Source organism: Propithecus coquereli, unplaced genomic scaffold, assembly GCF_000956105.1.
Source record: "Propithecus coquereli isolate 6110/MARCELLA unplaced genomic scaffold, Pcoq_1.0 Scaffold371, whole genome shotgun sequence".
Lineage (NCBI taxonomy): Eukaryota > Metazoa > Chordata > Mammalia > Primates > Indriidae > Propithecus > Propithecus coquereli.
The window spans coordinates 1,145,114-1,159,096 of record NW_012149408.1 but is presented as its reverse complement, the minus strand read 5'-3'; positions in this window follow the sequence as shown (position 1 = coordinate 1,159,096).

The following is a 13,983-nucleotide window of genomic DNA, read 5'->3' as shown; positions in this document are numbered from 1 at the left end:
GTGCAGGCTTTTGTAGACTGTCCTTCAATTTGAACTTATCTGCACCATATCATTCTTTGAAAAGCCAAGTTGCTATTCGGCTTGTCATATAGAACTAGATTTATAAAATAGATTTTTATACTATGTGTAGCTGACATCTCTTGGTACCAAAAAGTGCACTTGTGTTTAAATGTGGTTTCCTCCCGCCAGTCCTGGGCCCTGCTCAGCATCCTTTGGCGTCTGTCCTCTCCGAGCAGGGAGACGGGGCGATGCTATTGAAGGCCGGGACACCAGCTCTGAAGAATCCAGGTTGGGACAAGTCAAACTGGGGTCCCCTCCCTGCCCCCACCTGAGTGGAGGAGAAGCTGTTGGCCTTTCGGGGAAGATGCAGCCTGGCCCCAGGGGAGTGTTGGTAGAAACAACCCCAGCCACCTGGCCCTCGTGGCCTGAGGAGGGACTGACTTTATGTCTGAGTCAGGGGACTCCAGTTGCCTCAATGCTCAGCCGCTAACAGAAGCTTCAAAAGGAGACCCTGAGGCACAAGGGCAGAGTTCGTGGTGCCTGACACCTGTCCCTCCCTCCCCATCACACGCCCGGATGCCATGGGCAGCTGTCCTTGTTGGCACTGGTTCTCGCTCTGCCATTGCAAGAAGAGAGGAGTTCAGGGGAGACGGCCAGGAAGGAACATCTGACTCGGAGTCCACGGTTCAAGATTCATGGTTATGTTTCCTCCTCTGGGACTTCATGAACTTTCTCTGCTCGGGGACCCTTCTCTCTACACCTGGCATCAAACCTTCCCATTCTTTAAACTTCAACTTAAACGAGTCTTTCACTATGGAGTGTTTGCTCCCATCCCAGCCCAAATAGATTTGTCTTTCTCTGCCATCTCTGCAGCTCTTTGCAACAGCAGGTGGCACACTCCACGACCTACCGTGCACTAGATGCCATACAGAGCCCGGATTCAAATACGGATTTCAAATGAGGCTGCCGGGAGCAGTGAGGACAGAAGGGGGCTAGGAGGGAAGGCAGAAGATCATTCATTTGAAATTTATGAAACCTTGAGTAACAAGCTTTGTAACGTGAAAGTGATTTCTTTCTACTTCCAGCTGATTGCTTTAGAAAGAAAACCTGTTTACTGAAGTGCAACATACACCGATGTACCCACAGAAAGGCGCGCCAGCCACGGGTGCTCAGTGGCTGGGTTTGCACCGAGGAAAGATGCCACGTATGCAGGGACGATGTCAAAACACAGACCATCCCCAGAGCCCCTGCCCTGCCTCCCGCAAGGCCTCCCTCTTCCTTGCTTTCCTGACTTCTCATACCGTGAATCACATTTACCTAGTTTGACTTTTACGAAATAGAATCAAACACTCATTTCTGTGCCTGGCTTCCTTTGCCCAACACATTTACTTTCTCGAGAGCCATCCAGGGGAGGCAGGGCTCAGGTCTGAGCCTGAGGAACTGGGGACGGGACATAATTCCCACCAGACACAGCCAAGCAGTGGGAGACGGAGGTCAGAATCCAAGGCTGATGGTGTCACTGAGACCAGGGGAAGAGAGACGAGTCTCGGCTGCTGGGAGGACTGAGATAGACGCATCTCGTCAGCAACCCCTCCCATCCTCAGGGCCAACCTCACCTGGGCAGGGGCAGCAAAGGGTGAGAACCTAGAAAGAGCCGAGTGCAGCAGAGTCCCCCAAGGTTGAAGGGTGGGGCGGGGAGAATCCCACAAGTGTGGAATCACAGGCCTGGCAGGGTGAGAAGCTGGGCACCAGGCCGGCGGGCGGGGCAGGGGTCCCTTCTGTCCCTCCTGTGGGCCACCAGGAGGCGGTGGGGCTGCAGAGGGAGCCTTCTGAGCACATGTGCAGGCCTTGGGAAGGCACGAGAAGGGCATGGGGTGGCCGCTGCCCCACGTGGACAAGGAGCCAGCAGACCATCAGCCGTGCGCCCGGGCCACGCACCCACCCTCAGCAGCCGCTGTCTTCAATCCACCCCCCAAATCCCAGGAAGGGTTCTTGGGAGCCCAGTCCTACAGGGAAGGGGGGTCTGGAAACGTAGGCCCAGCCTGGCTGAACTGAGATAGAACAAAATCCCCAGATCAGCGCTTCTCAGCTTCCTTTCCTACCCATCCCTTTGAACTTTACTTAAACTCCAGATACAGACAAGCACCTCACACGCTCCCATTCAACACAATGCACCAAGTCTCCCTCCTGCATGGAGACACGTGCGCCGGCTTCCCAGACAGGATGTAAAGTGCCACATGTCACTTTAGCCATCCTTGGTGGTGGCGCACACTACCCCTGTGCTATCCTATAACTGAAATTCTGAGACATACGACAGGCACTGTCAACGCATCTTTTGTTAGATGGCAGGAGAGTGGTGAGGGGGGAGAAACGAATGGGTTAATGTGTTAGCAGAATAAACTTCCCAAAGCTGTCCAGGCGCCAGTTCCTGGGACCTGTGAACATGTCGGGGCATGTGACATAGAGCAATACGGTATAGATGGGATTAAGGTCACTAATCAGCTGATCTTGAGATGGGGACATTGTCCTGAATTATCCTCATGGGGTCATTATAATTAGCTGTAAGTGGGAGAGGGAGGCAGTTGAGTGTGTCGGAGTGATGGGGAGGGAGCAGGACCTGCCCCACCATCACTGGCTCTGCAGATGGAGGAGGGGGCCGTGTCCCGAGGGATGCAGCAGCTGGAAGCTGGAAACATCACAGAGACAGGTTCTCCTGTAAGGTCTCCAGAAAGGAGCAGAGACCACCCAACACTTCAGGGTCAGCACGTTGAGATCAGCGTCAGACTCTTCACCTACAGAACCTCGAAATGATAAATGTGTGGTTCTAAGCTCTCAGGTTTGCGGTCGTTTGCTCCAGCAGGCACGGGAAACTCGTCCATCCAATATACGCACAGATATGTTCATGTCCACACAAGGAAGCGATCGCATGATTCAACAATCTTCCTATCTGCAGCTTCATTCGCCGTGAGGAGTCCCTGGGCAGGGGTGTCGCACGCAATATTCTCAGAGGCCACGGCAGACAGATGGACATCGGTGGTTTTCCAGGAGGAGGACATGGAACTCCGGCCGTCCTGGTCGTCTGGCTGCGCGTACTGTGACCCGTGTGCACGGGAGCGAGGTGGCGCCGCCCGCAGAGCCCCGGAGATCGCGGGAGCAGCGGCACCTGCGCCTGCGTCCAAGCTCGGCCCGTCCGACCCGCCTGCCCGGGTTTCCCGCGCCCGTCTGTCCACGCGGTAAGCGGTGACCGTGGCGCTGACCTCGGGGGCCACCTGCGGAGCTCCTGGCTCACCCAGGCCCCGACGCGTGGCTGTTGCCGCACTGCGCCTCCGTCCCCTGCACGCGGTGCTGCTAATTCCTATTGCTGACTCGGGGCCGCCCTGAGCAAGTGCGCGCCCGGCGGGTTAGAGCGACAGGAGCGCGCTGTCTCGCAGTCCTGAGGTCGGAAATGCAAAGCCCAGGGTGCGGGCAGGCGGGTTCCCTCTGCGGCGTTAGGGACAATCTGTTCCCTGCTGCTCCTCTGGCGTCCGGGGTTTGCTGGCCGCCCGCGGCGTTCCCGGGCGTGTTGTTCCAGCACGCCGGTCCTGGGCCTTGCAGGGTGTCCCCGGTGTGCCACGCCGTGTCTGTGTCCGAGCGCCCAAGGACGCCGGTCATACTGGATTGGGGGCTCATGCCAGTCCAGAATGACCTCGTCTTAAATAATCGCACCTGCAAGACCCCCATTTCCAAATAAGGCCACGTTCTCAGGTGCTGGGATTAGCATTTCAGTACAAGAAATTTTTAGAGCACCATTCAACCCACAACCACGTTATATTAGTTATAATATCCAACTAGATGTATACCACGGAGTACTATTCAGCTTTAAGAAACAATGGTGATCTAGCACCTCTTGTATTCTCCTGGATAGAGCTGGAGCCCATTCTACTAAGTGAAGTATCCGAAGAATGGAAAAACAAGCACCACATGTACTCACCATCAAATTGGTTTCACTCATCAACACCTAAGTGCACATATAAGAAAAACATTCATCAGGCGTTGGGCAGAAGGTAGCGGGGAGGAGGGGACGGGTATATGCACACACAACGAGTGCCATGCGCACCGTCTGGGGGATGGACACGCTTGAAGCTCTGACTCGGAGGAGAGGGAGGGGCAAGGGCAACGTATGTAACCTAAACATCTGTACCCCCAAATATGCTGAAATAATAATAATAAAATAATAATATCCAACTTAGTATCAGGCACTGGAAAATGTATCTTTACATCAAAGATTGGAGATGCGAGCTTAGGCTTTCTGAATTTACCACATAAATATATCTTTATGTCTGTCTGTCATCGTACGCCTACCTGTCATCCATCCGGGAGGACTTTTAATTAGATACTCTGTTCGTTCAGTCAGCATTCACCTTTCAGAGGAGCCTATATAAAACATGGGTTCATGATTATGTGATTAAAATTGTCAGCTTGTCAATAATTGGTTTGGTCCGAGTAACTTCGACGTAGGAAAACGAATTTAACCTGCGTCTAAGTGGCCAGGTGTTTTGTATTAGTGTTTCAACTTGTAGGACCAGGAGAGGGCGCTCCAAGCTAAACTTTGGAATACACGGCTGCGGGTTCTAAAGCTGTCTCCAGTCAAGAACAGGCGCTAATCAATTAGAGCTCCGCCATGCACATCAGATGTGGCCAGAGCTTAGTCCTGAGTAAATAAATAAATAAAGAGCTTCTGTCTCTGTTAACACATACACAATTAAAAGCACAGTATGGGTTCAACATTTTTATCTTTAGTCTCGAGGGCCCTCTTTTTGAAATAATTTCCTACTTAACGGCTCTTTAAACAGAAATTGCCTAGATTTTTAGGGACAGTGTAAAAGTTTTTCATGGATGTTGGCCGAACTCTTTGAAACAGGTTTATTCTCATTCAAAGAAGGGACATTTTGAGTGATTGGTATTAATTCCAAGTAATTGATTTAATTCATTTTGGATTTCATTTGAAGTCCTCATAAGTAAATGTCAGAAGAAATTAAATAATTATTTATTAACATCATCTCCATTACGTGGACCTTCTGGGTTCTCAAATAAATGAGGTGGAAAACAGTTCCTTTAAATATTTTTGTTTGTATATAAGACAACCACAATTTCCTAAAATGCTGAAAAACAAGAAAGTATCATCTCGGAGGCTGCCTGTTTAGAAGATTGTATTATATCCATGGTGTTCTTGACAAGGAGATCTCCATGGATATTACTATCTAAAAGCATTACTTGGGATCAGATAAGGGGATTTTATTTGCTAGTTATTCTCTCATTTAGGTCAACTGCTGAATATGAATTGACCAGTTGACAGCTATCTAGAAAACAGATAAACTTATCTAATACTGTTTTTGAATAGATTCATGAATTTAAATTACTTTCCTCCTAGAAGTAGCTAAAATGGTCCCAGAGAGAACATCCTTCTAAACTTGGTAAATCATTTATAAATTGAATTTTATTTAAAATGACTGATACCTCCATATTACTAAAATTCATTTCTTTCCCAAACTATTGAATAAAAATAGGACCGTATTTTCCAATGGTATTTGCTGTGGGGGATGGGAGGATGAAAACACCCTTTTAGGGAGCAAAGCTATGCTGGGTATAAAATATTTTATCATAGCATCCAACATCGTCCTTTTGCACGGTAGGGAGATAGAAGACCGTGGTTGCTATTTCAGATTTATTAAAAAATAAATATTAGGCTTGATGTTATAAATCGTCAACTAATATTTCCGGAAGAAGATGGGAACCAGAAAGTGGTTAAGTGATGGCTACCTACCAAGTGGCAAGCAGTGATCTGTTTCAGTCACGCAGTTCAGACAACTGCTCTGTAGCTCTTGAGATGCTGGAACTGGGTTTGTGAACTAGTTATGATCTTTCACCTCCTGCTTCTCCCTGTAGAATTACCTTCCTCATCTTCGAAATAAGCCTCCCTGGGCCATGCCAGCACAGTGTCCGTTCTGCCCGCCGCCCCTGTAACTGGAGACTACACCCCGGTCCTCAGTCGGGGGGGTGGACACTGACCCAGGCGCGGCCGGTGCACGGGCTGGCTGTGTCCGTGGTCCACACTGGCAGAGCGGGTGAGACGTGCCAACGCGTGCCTGTGTGAGAGACCGATGTGGGGGATGTTCAGAGATGCAGGTGCTAAACACGTGCACAGGGTGCCTCTTGAGGTGACATTGGGCCAGGAAGAACTATTGAAAGCGTAAGTCATCACGACGCATGAGCGAGTAGAAGGCACAAGTCTATAAAATGAAAATAAAAACATGCCCACCTCGAAATCTTGTTTGCAAAAATAAATTATTGTGTCTGACGGACACACAACAGTGTGTGTGACTTGCCCGTGGCAAGTCCAATGTGCGCATGTCGCCATCCCTGGTGTCCACGGCCTTCCTGCCACCGTCACTGCCTTGGCTGCCCACCTCTGGACAAGGTGGGATCTTCTGCATCTCCCAGTGGCGCGTGTGAGGGAAGGACACAGGGCACCTGTCCTCACTCCCCCCGTCACCGTGCCCCTCCACTGCAGGTGACTGTGTGAATGTCAGGGCCACCCTGGCTGCCCCCCGCATCCCAGCAGGGAGCGAGGACGATTCCCTTCTGCTCTAGGAGCCTCCGCGTCTCTCGGGGTTTCCTATCACTCGGCTTCTCCCGAGATCCCCTGGCTATACATGTTTATGCTTTGGAAGATATTTGCACATTCATTTTAAGAAAATTTTTGTTTAATTTTAAATTGATGTTAAATTTCGCTAAATGCCATATTTGCATCAATTGTGATGATTTATATATTATTGACAATTAACATGATTAATGGGTTAATAAGTATATTACTGAATTTTATATATCCATGAACCTTATTATGTTGAATATTATTTGAAGCACTGCTTAATTCTCTTTGTTAATACCATATTTAGGAATTTTATATGGATATTTGAAGTGAAGTTGTTCTGTTGGTGGTTGTGGGTGTTGTTGTGTGTGTGTCTTTGGAAGGTTTTTTTTAATCACATTATGTTGGTTTTGTGTGAAGGGGTATGACATCTTTTGTTTTCTCTCTATAACTGGAAACTCAATTATATAATTTGTGAAGAACATACATCTCTCTTCCTGTCACTTCCGCTAATCATTGGTTACTTTATGCCTCTCAGCGCTTGTGATGCTGCCTTTCCTACCTGTGACAGGTGCAAAGACATCTGCAACTAGACTCGTCATGTGTGGATAAAGGAAGTTGAATCTGCTTCGACTGTACTGAAAGTAATTTTCACCCTACTCACGGTTTTCAATTCATACCTGTGAAATTTATCTCCCCAAGTCTTTGCAAGTTTCCCCAACGTATCCCTGTGCACACACTGGGCAGGGCTGGGCGTTCACAGCAGTGGCTCTTGTCTTGTTCTTGTTGCTGTGACTTTCTGTTCTGAAGTTGTTTTACTTTCCTCTTCCTTTTCTCTCTTTACCTTTACTCACTTGTTTTTCCTTTTTCTTTTTTCACGACTGAACGAGAGGCATATTGGAGTATCCGGATATTCTAAGAGTCATTAGGGAGGTAAAGCGAGTCAGGCCTGACCTGGCCCACAGGAAGTTTCAATTCGGGTATGTTGACCCAGAACAATTTCTCATGAATTTGCTGCCGCCTTAGTCTGGGCGTATCTCCAGTGGTTGCTCCACAGCGCAAGCTTTTGCTGAGCCGGAGACACACGTGGAGCTCAAAATGAGGTCGGTTTCCATGGGTCACTTGGCATTTGTCTCATCCGCTTTGGCACATTCACTTGTCCACGGTCACTCTTCCTGCTGGCTGTCCTCGCGTGCTTCCTCCTCCTCTTGCTCAGCTTCGGACTCAGATCACAAGTGCGGTTCGGTGTCAGCCTCATTCCTGAAGCTGGTTTTTGTCCCCAGGCAATGTGGGTAGAACCTTTCTGGGGCCAGCTATTCGGGTAACTCTTCATTCTGCGTGGCATTTGTAGAGAGTCACGTCTGGCTTTAGCAACCCTCTCTCTTTCTAATTTTTTCTGTCTGTTACATTCATTTGTCATTCAGGTAGTTAGAGATATTTAGCACTTCCGTCTTCAAACTGAGGCTCTGGACAGTTCTGTTCTCTCTGTGAGAAGACATGGCTCTGTTAGACTGTTGAGGAAGGTAGTCATCTGTGAAGTTTTAAGAAAGAATGAAGTTTTGAGTTAGACTTTGGGAGTGGGCATTGTGTAGGGAAATATACAAAATGTCAACAGGTAGTATTAAATGTCCAACTTAGATTAGAGATAAAGAATTTTAGAGCTACCGACCTGTATGGTTGCACAATTCCTTTGGAAGTCTTGGTGCTGCTCCACAGAAAGCAGGCACACGAGAGAATCGCGGGGTTGGCACTCGATGGACGGGGGCAAGGGATGAAGACGTGGCCAGTGAGTGGGTAGTCTCTCAGCAGACGGATTAAATAAAGAACGACGTTGTTTTCCAGAGGAGCTACAACAGGGTGGCTGGTTCAAATACACGTATGAATATTATCCGTTTTCCCCATATAGAATCACTCTATAAGCAGTTAATTCCAGCATTGTTTCCCTTAACAGGAAGACCTCAGGAGATTTGCAAAGGAGATGTGAAGATTTTTTGCTTTCTCATTCTGCTATATAATGAAAGTTCTACCGAAAGTTTAAGCTGAGAATTAGGGAGAGAACATCCGCTTTTCTCCCAAAGTCCAGAGGAAATGGAGCAACCCTGTCTGACGCGTTTCCCTCGTCCTGGCTCGCATGTGGCACACACGGCTTCATGCTACGTGCTCGGATAGAATGCGAGCTGCAGGTACGCTTTTTGCTGGTGTGGATGTCAAAGTATTTAACTATTTATGAAATCATGCAAAGTGCTCTCTCTACTTACTCACTTTAAGGAGACGCACATTGCTGCTCTGCCAGTCGTCACCAAACCTGCTTTTGAAGTTGATGAATCATGTGGTCGTACGACCTGTCAGATCAGTTTGTGAAGTCACCCAGTGCAACGAGATGTGACCCACCGGAGCGCGTCACTTACCGGAAAGGGTGATTGCCGCAGACATTGGCAGAATGTGTGGTTTTCCCATTAGACATCTCTAATTAGTGCTGCGAGGGTCTGGTTTCATGTCCACGAGGAAGGACTAGCGCTAGTGTGATGATAAAATAGGGAAAAGAATTAAAATAAAACCCGGTGAACCACAAATCAAACAAAAATTATATATATCTGTGTACACGTCACATGCACACGTAATTCTCTATCCTGTGTGTCTGTATTATTTATCCTGTGTGTCTCTGGTATTTATGTACACACACACATAATTCTCTATCCTGTATATCTATGGCGTCTATGTACACACACACATGTACTTCTCTATCCCGTGTGTCTATGGTATCTATGTATGCACACATGTGTAATTCTCTATCTGGGGTCTATGGTATCTATGTACACACACACATACACACACACATATGTAATTCTCCATCCCATATGTCTGTGAAAGCAGGGGGTGGGCTATTAGGCAACATGGATGACCCCACAGGGGTGAGATCTGTGTCTTCCTCACTCGTGACAAGCTGACCCCCACAATGTGCTGCACCTCAACTTCCCGACACCTCAAAGCTCTCCAGGAGGTGTGTTCTGGGCAAGTAAACTGCTGAAGAAAATGGAAATCCCACATCCAAATGTTTGCCCCAACTGGGTGCAGGCGCATGGAGTCTTTTGTCAGCCAGGTGATCATTGGTTCTCTCTGGTTTGAGTGTCTCTGAATCCAAGGAGAATATATAAGGAGACCATAAACCTGTTCCCTGTTTTCTTCAAGTTGCCTTCATTCTATTGTAAAACCTAGCGCCTCTTCAGCCACTGGCAGAAACTCTTAGGATGGCCTGGGTGTTTCCAGAAACTGCAGTTCCTCTGTGACGATGAGGTGAAGAGGTTGTAAAAACTGGGGGAGAGCCTGCGGCGGTTCTTGAGGGACCCCACTCAAGGCCGCCAAGTTCTGTAGACCTTCCCCACTCAAAAGTAACCCCCCCACACTCTTGTGCACTAGTTTGCCTCTGTGCCTGGAATTTCCCCCAAGCAGAGAGATGCTTTGGTTATTAAAATGCTTTCCTTGCTGAGCGGTAGCCAGGGGAGTGGGGACAGCAGGCTTCTGTGTCTGGAAGGCAGAGGTTGAGTTTGGTCTTCGCTTCTGATTACCTCTGTGACTCAGATCAAGTCATTCCCCTGAATCTCATCTTCTTTCTTGTAAAACAGAGATTATGAAAAATAAACGTAATGAAATCCTTATGTATAAATCTAACAAAACATGTAAAAGGTCTGAGTGCTGAAAATTACAAAGCATTGATGAAATCAAAGATCTAAAAAACTAGAGACATACAGGGTCCATAAACTGGAAGATTCAACATGTTCAAGACGGTAATTGTCCCTGAATTTACCTGCAGGTTTGAAGCGATGTTTATCAAAATCTCCACGAGGATTTATTGGAGCGATAGACAAGCTTATCCTAAACTTTTTACAGAAAAGCAAAGGGCCTAGAACAACTAAAATAGTTTTGAAAAAGAAAAAACAGTTAGAAGAATCAATCTACCCAATGTTAAGGTTTCTTCTGTAGTTACACTATTCAAGACTGAGGAGTATTGAGAGAGAGATGGATACAGAATTCAGTAGGATAGAACAGAAAACCTAGAAACAGGCTCACAAAGACATGTCCAATTGGCTTTTGATGGAGGTGCAAAAGCAAATGAATGAAGGATTGTCTTTTCAACAAGGGGTGCCGGAACAATGGACATTTTATAAAAATAAATTTGTAAATATTTATTGGTATGAATGAACAAATAAATCTTCAACTTAAACTTTATACCTTATACAAAATTAATTCAATATGAATAAAGTATCGTATGTATAATATAAACTATACAATGTTTGAAAGAAAAGAAGAAGAAAAGTATTTGCGACTCGGGACTAGGTGAAGAATTCTCAGGATAGTAATAGCATGGTTCATAAATAAAAATTTGCTAAATTGGACTTCATCAAAATTAAAATACTTTTGTTCCACAAAGACCATAAAAAAGGATGAAAAAACAAGTCACAGCTTGGAGAAAATATCTTCAAACCACGTATCTGTCAAAGAATTTGTGTCTGGAATATATAAAGAACTCTCCAAGCTCTAAAGTATAAAACAACAAAAACAAACTGCAATTAGAAACTTGGCAACAGGTATGAACAATCATTTCACTAATGAGGAGCTATGGATGACAAATAAGGACAAGAAAAGATGCTCAACATCATTAGCTGTTACAGAAATGCAAATTAGGGTCACCACGAAACACCACTGCATGCCTACTGGAGTGGTTCAAGTACCGAATGCTGTTGAGACTGCAGGGACACCAGGTCACTCATGCATGGCTGTGGGACTGTAGATGGAACAGCCCCTCCAGAAAACAGTTTGGCAGCTCCTTATAAAAGAGGAAAATGGCTGCTATTTTCCCCAGCAATTGCACTTTTCGACATTTGTCCTAAAGAAGCGAAAGCTCATGTTTACACAGAAATCTGTGCATGAATGTTCGTAACAGCTTTACTCACAATAGCCCTCAACCGGAAACAGCCCCGTTGTCTTTCACAGAGTGAATTATTAAACAAAGTGTGGAACATCCGCACCATGGAATATGTCTCAGCAATAAAAACGGATAAACCACCATCAATACATGTAACAACTCAGACAAATACCCAGGAATTTATGCTGAGTGTAAAAGCCAATCCCAAATGACCATACGCTGCGTGACTCCATTTATGTATTGAAGGGACAGGACATAGAGATGGAGAGCACACGAGTGGCTGCTGGGAGCAGGATGGCACTGTTCAGGGCGTCCTGCGAAGCCGTGGAACAGTTCTGTGTCCTGACGTGGTGGCTCTTACACACGGGATCAAGTTGCATGAACTGCATAAATTGTGTAAAACTGCACACACGTGCGCAGACACACGCATACATCTATATACAAGTATATGCGTGTAAAAGCTGGTGACCATTGGATAAGGGCTGTTGGGCAGTTAACTATACCATACCAATGTTAATTCCCTAGTTCCGATATTGTACTACATTAATACAAAATGTCACCATTGGGGGAAACTGGGGGAAGGGTTCAAGGGATGCTATGCACTGTTTTTGATATGTCCTGTGAGTCTACAATTAAACATTAAAAAATAAAATATTTAAAATATAGGAAAAAGCATTAAGAAGTAATTTTAGCATTTCTTATTATAATATAGCAGATTTTTTTTAAACATGTAGCTTCTTCTTCATGAAGACAACACTGGACCAGCATGAGGCAGGCACTGGGAAGGCTGTCCGGCTGTGGTGGCCTTGGGGGCCTCTCTGAAGTAGCAGACACATCCTGAGGGGAAAATCCAGGGTCTGCTGGTTTGGCACGAGCAGTAGTGTGGGAGTCTCCCTGGCCGGAAGGCGTGGTGGCGAACCATGCAGGTGCACACAGACGCACTGACTTGGCACCTCCGAAACCGTGCAGCAGGGCGGGGCAGGCGCTCACAGCGGGCGGAGCCCTGCACCTGCTGGTCTTTGCCACTGACCAGCAAGGGAAGGTGAGGATAGGCCACTGACCTACAGGAGACACTCAGGGCTTTGCACAGAGCAGAAGGGTCTTCTCTCAGGCACTGGCTGTGACCTGTTCTTACGTGGACATTCACCTTGTCTGCAGCTGGTCTATGCAGAGTTCATGCTAAAACAAATAATACTGGAAAAAGAAAAGGGAACAGCTCTTCTAAACACTGAACAGAGAAGAAGGGAATAAACAGAAAAAAAATAAAACTTGAGGAAAAGAAAAATCTTTAGCAAAGAGGTTTAAAATATTCATTACCTGTAAGTTTCCTAAGAAAGGATAGATCTTTTTTTTTTTTTTTTTTTTTATATTTCAGCAAATTATGGGTGTACATATGTTTAGGTTACGTGTGTTAGGATAGATCTTAATGAACATCTGGTTTCTATCAAATCAAAGGTCAAAGCAGAGACACAAGAGCTCAGGAAAGAACCGATGAAGGAAATTCAGCTGTTGAAGTCCAGGAAAGAAGTGTAAGTGATAAATCAAACGATTCCAAAAGGAAAGCCTTGCTCAGAGGAATCACAGGAATCGCAGGGAAAATGGACAGGGGTGAAATTAAGTCGGGCATGGCAAGGGACTGAGAGAAGAGAGCAGGAAACAGTAGTGAAGGGTGCCTAGAAGGCAGGAGAGAAAACGATGCATGTGGAAGAAAATGTAAATGTAACACACACACACCTGGCATTCTTGATGAAGAGAACCAAGAGAAAAATAAAAAGGAACTCCAAGGTACACTTGGGGAACACGTTCCCCAAGGTGTCTACGCGTGGGTTGGAAGGACAATAAGGTAATCTGCACTGAGAGAGTGCCCAGGGAAATTGGTAGACAGGAAACATGAAGAAAATTGTCTTTGGATTATCAAAACAAGGACAAAATCATTCCTATCATCCACACTGGGTGGTCAGTCTGGTTTCATGCATCTTCACGATAAGCTCTCATTTGAAGAAGACAGGGTAACAGCATACAGTTATTCCTCAGGAAGAATTGTGATTCAAGAATATAATACAATAAGCTAAATTGTTATTCAAATACAAAGAACAGATAACATATTTTTAACATTTAAGAATGCAAGGGATATAGTTTTCAAGATCTCTTTCAAATAAAAGACATATCAGAGAGCTAATTTCCACCTGCCAATTAATGAACAAAAAGTTAGAGCAAAAAGTAAATCAACTTAAACATAAGACTAAGAGAAGAATATGGATGGAAATTATAGTTACAGAACACAAAGGATTATTATCAAATGTGACAATAGAGGAATATGAATATAAGTAATAAAGGTCAGAAAAATGTAGCGGGGAGAGTTCTCTTGTAGTTTAAAGGTTTTAGTTATCTAACATTTGAATTGAATGCATTATGGATTAATTATAAATAA